This window comes from Chionomys nivalis, chromosome 11 (assembly GCF_950005125.1).
Source record: "Chionomys nivalis chromosome 11, mChiNiv1.1, whole genome shotgun sequence".
Taxonomy (NCBI): domain Eukaryota; kingdom Metazoa; phylum Chordata; class Mammalia; order Rodentia; family Cricetidae; genus Chionomys; species Chionomys nivalis.
The window spans coordinates 1,511,269-1,520,694 of record NC_080096.1 but is presented as its reverse complement, the minus strand read 5'-3'; positions in this window follow the sequence as shown (position 1 = coordinate 1,520,694).

The following is a 9,426-nucleotide window of genomic DNA, read 5'->3' as shown; positions in this document are numbered from 1 at the left end:
GGCCCCCAGGCATATCCTTCACACCCTGCCATGCCTGTGGCTCATCATGAGCTGTGCACCCAGACGCACATCCATCCTGGCCGTTGTCCTTACCACAAGAAAGCTGCCAAGCTGGACAGGGAGTAGGGACATCACAGGGAGATCAAAGACAGGAGCCTTAAACAGGGGGTGCGGGGAAGGCAGAGGCAGTAGCAGTCCCCATGGAGGTCAGAAGTTCAGCTGAGCCTGGACTGACAATTTCTGCCCTACAGATACATGTCCCCACCTTGAGGGGCCTACTGACCCTTCCGTCTCAGAGAGGGGTGAAGGAGGATCGGCTAACCACCAATGGAGGCACAGCAAGAACTACGCTGGAGACTGGACTGCAGACTGCCTGACACGTAGAGGTACAACACTGAGACTCCACGAGAAAGGCAATGCCCTGCGTTGTTTGATGATGTGTGGAAAAGCTGAGGTTCGGGGAAGGGTCGGTTGTGGCGGAGCCAGTGCTGAATCAGTGTGAGGAAGGAGGAAGTGTGAACTGAGCCCCCACAACACAGCTGATCTGCTACCCTTCATGGGTTCCATATATGTCTCTCTGACAGCCTGGTTCATCAACACCAGACTCCCTGGAGATTATCACTCACTGATATAGATCTGGGGTCCCAGATACACAGTTGGACTCACTGATGTGGGAATCCAACTTTCAGAAACATTCTGATAAGGCCTAAGAGGCAAGCAGCAAGGACCACCCCAGCAGAGCCAGACTCCCAACCATCCTTGCCAGATTTGTATTCCCTTGCTCACGTGTGACTTCCCAGGCAAGAACTGCAGGCTCCTTAAGGCACAGAGCAGGTGGCTTTGCTCCTGAAGGTCCCCTTCCTTATCTGGCTTTGTGTCCTTGCCTTTGACAAGGGATGCTTTCACTGGCCTGTGTCCCATGAGATCTGCATCGGCTGAAGCTCACCCAAAGCCTGTATGTATACTCCTGTGTTGTGTGGAGCAGCGGGCTGCGTCCCGCCACCTGGCTAGCTTTACACCCGAAATAATTACACGGAAACTGTATTCTTTTAAACACTGCCTGGCCCATTAGTTCCAGCCTATTATTGGCTAGCTCTTACATATTGATCTAACCCATTTGTAATATTCTGTGTAGTACCACGAGCTGGCTTACCAGGAAAGATCTTAACCTGTGTCTGTCTGGAGTGGGAGAATCATGGCGACTGACTGACTCAGCTTCTTTCTTCCAGCATTCTGTTCTGTTTACTCCACCTACCTAATTTTCTGTCCTATCAGGGTCAAGCAGTTTTCTTTATTAATTAACCAATGAAAGCAACAGATAAATACAAGACCCACCTCCATCACTCCTGTAGTCTCGTTACACCCCGGGGGACAATCACAGCTGCATACAGATATGGGGCTGCATGACCATGCCTGTGTCTCAGCAAAACCTGAAGCCTGTAGAGCAGATGACAGGCATGGCAGAGCTATAGACAGAGGTCATGAGCACAGGTCTCCCCAGCCTCCATTCCTGAGAACTTGGTCATGTACCATAGGTGAGAGAACTGAGCAATGGGCTCACAGTTCCCTGTGGATCCACCCATGGCTCATCAGCTCCCGTGTGGATGGTACCTTTGCTATGCCCAGTCTCACGGCACTAAGACCCTAGCAGAGCTCTGAAGCAGCATCACCCACCCGATCACAATGCATAGCTGTCTGCGCCATGGCCCAGGAACCCAACTGCACTGTGCCCCTTGTCCCTGGACCAGTAGAACTTTCTTGTGCCTTCCTGGGTTCTATGATTCTCATGCTAATTGCCCAGAGCCCCCATGACCTAGTCATTTGCCTCACGCCCCAATGGTCTTGCAGACCCAAGACCAGAACACAGAATCTTCAACTCACATACCATCCTCTGTGCCCACCACCTCTGGCTCACTACTAGGGGCCCCAGAGTCCTCCATCCACTTGGGACTGCCCACTTGCTCCTCAAGGGAGAGCCAACTCTTAAAGGACCTGAACACCCTTGGCTTATCAGCTGTGATGAGTCAGCCCTGATCAGCAACCCAAGAGAATGAGGGACAGGCAAGCATTGGGGTGCACAGACCAGCCTGGAAGGGTCTCACTTCCTCTGGCATCCTAGGCACGCAGCTGCAGCAAGGGGCCTGTAGGCAACTTCTGCCCAGGGATCTTGGGGAACCTCCTCACCACTCATACAGTTCTTGGGGGTCCTTCCCTTTGCTGGAAAATTAAAAGGCTGGCCATCACCCCCACTGCAGCTCTAGGCCCTGCCCCTCTTTGGATTCTAGGCCTAGTTTTAAGCAGAAAACTCCCGATAGCTTCTAAAAGAATGTCCCAGGGATCTCACCCTGAGTTCCCAAATGGCTGTTTTTCCAGCATGTTTCCAAAGCAGGCAGCCAACAGTAACCCGACACAGTCCTTCTTTACAAGACTCCTGATGTGGACGGTTGCCACTATGGCCAGCTGCCCGACACTGCTCTCTGCCTGCATCCATGCAAGTCAGCCGGATGGGAACTGATAACTTGAAGCCATCTACCCAGGTTGTCACCTTCTCATGGTCACCAGCACTTGGCCCAAGGCTCTCAGACTTCCTACATGACACCTGAGTTAAAAAAACAAAAACAAAAACAAAAACCCATCTACCAAGAGGAACAAGCACCGGTCTAGAAGCAGCCTCTGGAGGGGTGACAGGGGGAGGTAACAGGGAGGTGGGGTGACACAGCAGGAAGTGGCCCAGAGTTAGCTTCTTCCTCCCTTGTTCCTCAAAGAGTCTGATCTTTGAGGCACTGAGCAGCGGCCGACACCAGGACCTTCTTGGTGCTTAGAAAAGGACAAGGGGTTGTTCTCTGTCCCCAGATGCCTCGTGCTAAGGGATAGTGGCTTCTCTGTAGGTGTGGTCATAGCCCTTGGGTAGCCACAAAATCCAAGGAGGTTGAAACCATCTTCCTGCTAACCAGGTGGCATCCATGTAAGACCCCATGGTCTCCTGTGGAACTAGGGGAAGAAAGAGTAGGAGGGGGGTCAAGGGTATGGGATGGGACGGGGAGGGGTTAGGAAGACACAGGGCTCAGCCACAGGGTGTGGAACTTGTTCCAGTGCTGGCTGGTGGCTTCTGCTCTGTGGGGATGGAGGAAAAGCTTTTCGGAGACCCCAAGGCTCAAAAGAGCAAACGTCAGAATAGGAGCTTTCCAGAAAACGTCTGCTGGCTCCACTGAGGACAATGCAGGATGGCTCATTGAATACCAGCTCCACCAAGGAGGGCGGCAGAAAGAGACAAAGTAGCCAAAACCGTGTGAACAGGCCAGGGCCTGAGAAAAGACACGATGGGCCAGAATGGTGGGTGGATCTGGGGTAGGAGGCAAGCCGATTTCCTAAAGAGAAGGCACCTAGCAGAAACCAAGATTCTCCAAGGCCCGGTCCTCAGTCAGGATTTCCCATCTCCCTAAACCTTAACTTCCTGGTCGCTGAATTGGGTCTGCCTCACTCATCCTTCACAGGACTACTGTACGGGCAAAGCCTGGCACCCAGAACCGTACAGCATACATAGCTGCCTCTGGTGAAGAACACAGCCTGCTTGGCTTAGTGCTCCGCCCACACAGGGGTGGAGGACCTTAGACTTTGTGATGATGGACTTTAGACCGGTCCAGTTGTGGTCGAGCCTCATCTGGGCCTGCCTGTGGACAACCCAGTCAATCTGTAGCAAAAACCTGCTCGTCCGGATAAATGGCCCCACCTGTGATGTCCAATCACCTCTGCTGCGGTGAGCAAAAACCCGATGTAGTCATTGAGCAATCCTGGACCCTGGACAGCTCCTCTAGGGAGCATTCCCATCTCCCACCCTCATGAACCCAACTTGTGCTTGTAACAGGCTCCATCCCTCCAGCTACAGCACCAACTTTGAGTACGGGGCTCCCTTGTCACAGCAATGGGATCAGGATTGTTTCCCTGCCAATTGCCCTCCACCCTCGTCCTCTCTTTCAGGATCAGGAGACTTCCGGTGCACGCTGAGCCCACAGTCAATGCCCTCCCTGTCACCCAGACTACCAAAGTCACGACACCCTGAACACCCCGGCAGTGGCGCAGCTCTGCCTGACATCATTAATCTCATGCTTGCTCTTGTGTCAAAGTGCACGCGATTTCTTGTAAAAATGATCCGGCTGCTAATTGGGCTGTTTATAACTTGTTTCCCTGGTTGCTGATGATAATTAACATGCAAATGAGCTTGGGGAGGGGAGGCTCTGAGCCCCCGTTCATTACCACGTTAATTACTGTTTGCATATTTAAGTATCTCAGACACAAATGGCAGCAGTTAGCAGAATGGGCAAGATGATCATTATACCCTCGGCATTTTGAAAAGTCATTTCACTCTGTTATTTTTCTGAGTGATTAATGGCTCCTGGTGGCCTGGTTGATAAACTTCGTTAGTTCAAGCCAATCTGGGCTGTGTACACAGACTGCGAAGCGGCTCCCGGCCCAGCGCCATCAATCTCTCTCTGTACAGCCCCCACCCACTCACCCCCGTTGGTGACAGATTTTCAGGAGAAAGAGGAGGCAAAGGAAAAAGTTGGGCAGTACTTGGGCCCAAAGAACTTCTTGGTGTTAAAAGGATGGGCTCCAGAGCCATCTCTGCCCAGCAAGAGTGGGGCCATGTTCGGTTATAGGACTGAGTTTGGGGAGACCTGTGTGCATCTCAGGACTGACCTAGGGATCCAGGGTGTCCCTGCACAGAGTCACATGAAGTTCTTAGACAGGACCTCTACAGCCTGTCCCTCCCTCCCTCCCTCCTCCCTCCTTTCCTTCCTCCCTTCCTTCTTCCTTCCTTCCTATCCCTTCTTCCCTCCTTTCCTTCATCCTTCTTTCCTTTTTTCCTTCCTTTCTTCCTATCTCTTTCTTCCTTCCTGTCCCTTCCTCCTTCCTCCCTCCCTTCTTTCTGCCTTCTCTCCCTCGCTTGTCCCCTTGCCTTCTTCCTTCCTAGCTGCCTGCCAGGCAGCTTCTAGGTGATGGTAACCCAACCCTGACCTCCGTTGGAAGGTTGGAATCCTCAGTTGGAATCCCAACAAGAAGTCAACAAAAAGTGAGCACAAGGCTGATGGCGATGATGACGGAGCAGACCAGGGAAGTTATTTCATGTAACTGGGTCTGTCTAGGTGGGGATGACTGAGCCCAGGCCTAAAGGAAGTAAGGAGAACCAGGTGGATAATGAGAGGAAACAGGGACACAAAGACCCTGAGTAGGACTAGGCCCTACAAGGGACCACTGCGAGTGGCCTGAGTAATTCAGGTACTGAAACAGGTGAGAAGAGGCAAGGCAGATCCCTAGTTAGGATTGGAGTGGGCTTTGTGTGCTGTGTTTCAGACATGGTACAGACGGACTGCAGGCATGCAGGCAGTGAGGTGATCAGACGTGGTACAGATGGGATGCAGGCAGTGAGGTGGCCAGACGTGGTACACATGGGCAGCAGGCATGCAGGCAGTGAGATGGCCAGACATGGTACACACAGAATGCAGGCAGTGAGATGGTCAGACATGGTACACACGGGCTGCAGGCAGTGAGATGGCCAGACGTGGTACACATGGAATGCAGGCAGTGAGATGGTCAGACGTGGTACACATGGGATGCAGGCAGTGAGGTGGGATATGATGAAACGTGTTATGCTTTGATGATGGTGAGACAATGTGGGGGGGAGCCGAGGAGTTTCATGGAAGGCGTATCTGAGAAGGCCTCCTCTCTCTAGCCCAGCTCTTGTGGCCAGGTATCCAGAAACCCAAGGCTCCAGGCACAACTTCTGAGCCAAGTCTCCCCTTTAGGGTCTAGGCCTACCACCTGGCCTCAGAACCCAATTCTCAGAGGGAAGATGGGGTCCCCACTGAACAAACCAGTCATGGCGGGCCATGGCTTTTTCTCTATGAACACACCCCTCTCTGTAGCTGGGCTGTCTGTCAGGGGAGCCTGTAAGCCCCAAATGAATAGCCCCCACAAACTCTGGAACATAGACCCCGTAGCCTTTTCCACATTAGGTCATCCAGCTCTTGGTTTCGCCCACCTCCTGACCATAGGGATGACTCCACACCTAGAGGAGAGCCTGAAGAAGCCAGAAGCAGCAGGTGGGCAGATGGCAGGAAGAAGGGGAGTGAGCACATCGTCCTGCTGCATTATTGATTTTAGGATGGAACAAGAGCCCCAGGGAACAAGAGGAGACAGCTCCCTGGCAGGTGTGGATTGGGCATGTCTGCCAGCTGCACGGCCTGCCAAGGACTGAGCTCAACTGAGATGGGGTCTAGGCTGGTGAGGAGGGGAGGGAAGGGGAGGGCAGAGGAGAGGAGAGGAGAGGACAGGAGAGGAGAGGAGAGGAGAGGAGAGGAGAGGAGAGGAGAGGAGAGGAGCGGAGCCTCGGATTTGCCTGCAGTTCCTGCTCACTGGAACGCCATTAGGTAACTCCCAGAGTGCCCCAGGTAAATAATCTGAAATTTAGAGGGCTCTCTACTGAATGAGGTCGCATAGAACCCTGTCTCGGGAGGGCATCCCAAGCTCTGATGGCTAGGGGGTCTCGGATATCTTACTGAGGTCACATAGAACCCTGGCTGGTGAGGATATCCCAAGCTCTGATGGCTAGAGGGGGCTCAGATGCTTACACAGCCTGGCAGAGCAATCTGGATGCTTGGGAGGCAGGTGGCCCTGGTGGGTATGGGTAAGAACCAAGCTCATAGACAGTGCTGTAGCCAGCTCTTGGGCCAGTGGTGAGTGAAGAGCACTCCTGGGAGCCCAAGGTTGCCCTTTGGGGGATCCTGGGTGCTGATCTGCTCTAATTCAAACTGGCTTAGATGCGATGAACCCTTGAGGTGAGCACCTGTGGAGGAGCAGAAGGAGAGGGAGGCAGGTGGGATGCCGGGTCAGTGGCAAAGAGAAGCTCAGACCCCCTTGGAGGCCTGGGATGGGCAGACAAGGCTGACCAGTTTACCGCTGAGTTGTGTCATGGACTGTACCCTGAGTCCAGCATCATTAGTAGCTCTCAGTGTCAGGAAGGCTCAGATCCCCAGCCCTTGGGGCTGAACCTAACCATCAGGGACATATCAGTATCTGAGGGGCAAGTTGTCACTGCCCACTAAGTGGGTGAGATGTCAGACTTGTGGAAAGACATGGACCACATCTTTCTAATTCAGTCTTCTTGGGAGAGCACCTAGGGGTCTGGGAAGGGGATCTGCAAAGACTTCCCATGGGAACAGCCACTCCCAATCTTCCTCTGGAGAGCTGGGAAAGCCGTCCCTATAAGCCCTGCGAGCATTGTCCCTGAACGGTAACTCACAATCGCCAGACCTGCATCCCACAAGGTCAGCCTCAGTTTCCTCGACTTTGCCACTGTTCTCTGCTCATCTAAGAAGACCCTGGTCACTAGCCCAGTGCTCTTTCCAATGCAGGGCATCCCAAGGCCCTGCTTAGACATTGCATGCCTTGGGGAACAACCACAACCTCAGATATGAAGCCAGATAATCAGATACCTCTTGTTAAACTACTCTCATGCGGCATCTAAGGGCTATCACCATGGAGCAGGGCCGACTGGATTCCCAACAAGGCAGGGTGTCTAGGGCAACAGGACCCATGTAGTGCACAGGGCCAGAATTCTGGTCACCACCATCACAGGGAGACTGAAGCTGTGTGATCTATTCCCATGTCCAGATTCTGAAACTCGGGGCCACAGGCCTTGGCCTCTCCACCCAGGTCCAGCAGCCAGTATGTGGAATGAAAACACAATACAGAAGATAGCATGGGCAGGTAGGCCCAGCATCTAGGCGTGCTGCCCTCCAATGGGAGCTGCGGTTACAGCTCACTCCCAGCCAGAAGACGGCCCATCTGGCCAGTGCCTGCAGGCTCTCGGGCTCCATACACCCAGGCAGGACACAGGGGACAGATCAGGGCTAATGTGATTGCCATAGTCAGTGCCCCTCTGTGCCCCAGGCCCTTCCAACAGCCCCACAGGACAGCCTACTCCATTACAGAGCTCGCCTAATTAGGGTAATTAAAATGAAAGTAATCAAAGTAACATAATAGGAAATTTCTTAATAAGCCCTCACCACTGCTGATTGCCCGAGTTCCATTCCTTTGTGAACGTCAAGGAGCTGGGGAGAAGGTTAGCCATACAAGGAGATGGGCCTTGCTGCACGTGCCAACCCTGCATCCTCAGACCTCAACCCAGACTCCCTCCACAGAGGGGTGTAGGACCTTCCAGAAAAGTATTCTCTAAGGAGGACATCAGAGGACCCCACTCCCCAGCAACCTTGCACCCAGTCACCAGAGCCCCCAGAAGAGCCAGCACTGCCCCAAACCTGGACACCATGGTGCAGTGAGTTGGGAGGGGCTGCCCAAAGCAGAACCCCTCTGCGGCCATGTGAAACTGGTTACCCAGCATGCCCCATAGGGCAACTGACTGAATCTGGACTGATTCTCAGGTCCCAGTATCTACACCCAATTTCCAAAACTGTGCCCCACTCCTCCATCTATACCTGGCCATCCCCAACAAGGAGGAGTTCACCAGGACTGCCAAAGCCAGGGCGATACCAGGAACAGGTTGTGGGCACAGAAATGAATCCCAGCCCACTCGCCCAGTTCAAGGAGCAGGTTGTGGGGTCAGGGACTTGGGGACAAGTGAGAAGACCCACAGGACACCAAAGTGGACAGGGGCCTGAAGGGAGAGGCCTGGGAGTGGTATGGAGATCACACTATCCCAACTGCTAAGGCTGAGTTCTGGGGTACAGAGACAAAGTCTGAATGTGCAGGGCGGGGACTAGCACAAGTCATCGGGTAGCTTCACCCAGAACCAGAGGCTGTACTCTCCTGAGCCTCCCTCCTCTAAGACTTAGATTCTCTACTCCAAGGTCATGGCGAGAAGCCTCTTCTCACCTACTTCCCTCGCCCGCCCCCCTCCTTACCACTGCAAGGACTGGGGAGGTGGGTGCTGAGCCTGAGCATGTCTGGCCACTAGAGGGCAAAGCTGAGCACCCAGGCAGCTTTGGGATGTTGATATTCTCCCTGGAAACTGGAGATTGGCCTCTCCTGCTTCTGTGTCTCTAAAGGGGCCCAGAGTACCTGGGGCTGACCAGCGGCTGCACCCACCAACCCTGGTCCCAGCCTAATAAGGAATTTGAGTCGTCAGAGATTCTCCATCCCCAGACCTGGCTGGTTCAGCTTGTGAGTGCAAGAGTTGGGGGTAGGCATGAGTACATGTGTCTGTCAGGGAGGGCTTGCTGGGGCTCTTCACTGAAAGTATTTGGGGACCAGGAAATGAAAGGCCAAGAATAGTTCCTGGGGTCAGAGGCCAGCGTTAGAAGACAAGTTAGTCTTGGGGTCTTACCTCAGAACTCACCGTGGGTTCTTGTGCCGTTCCACACCCAGCTCCAGCCCCAGCCCTCAGCCTGCACCCCCCAGGCTTGAGCA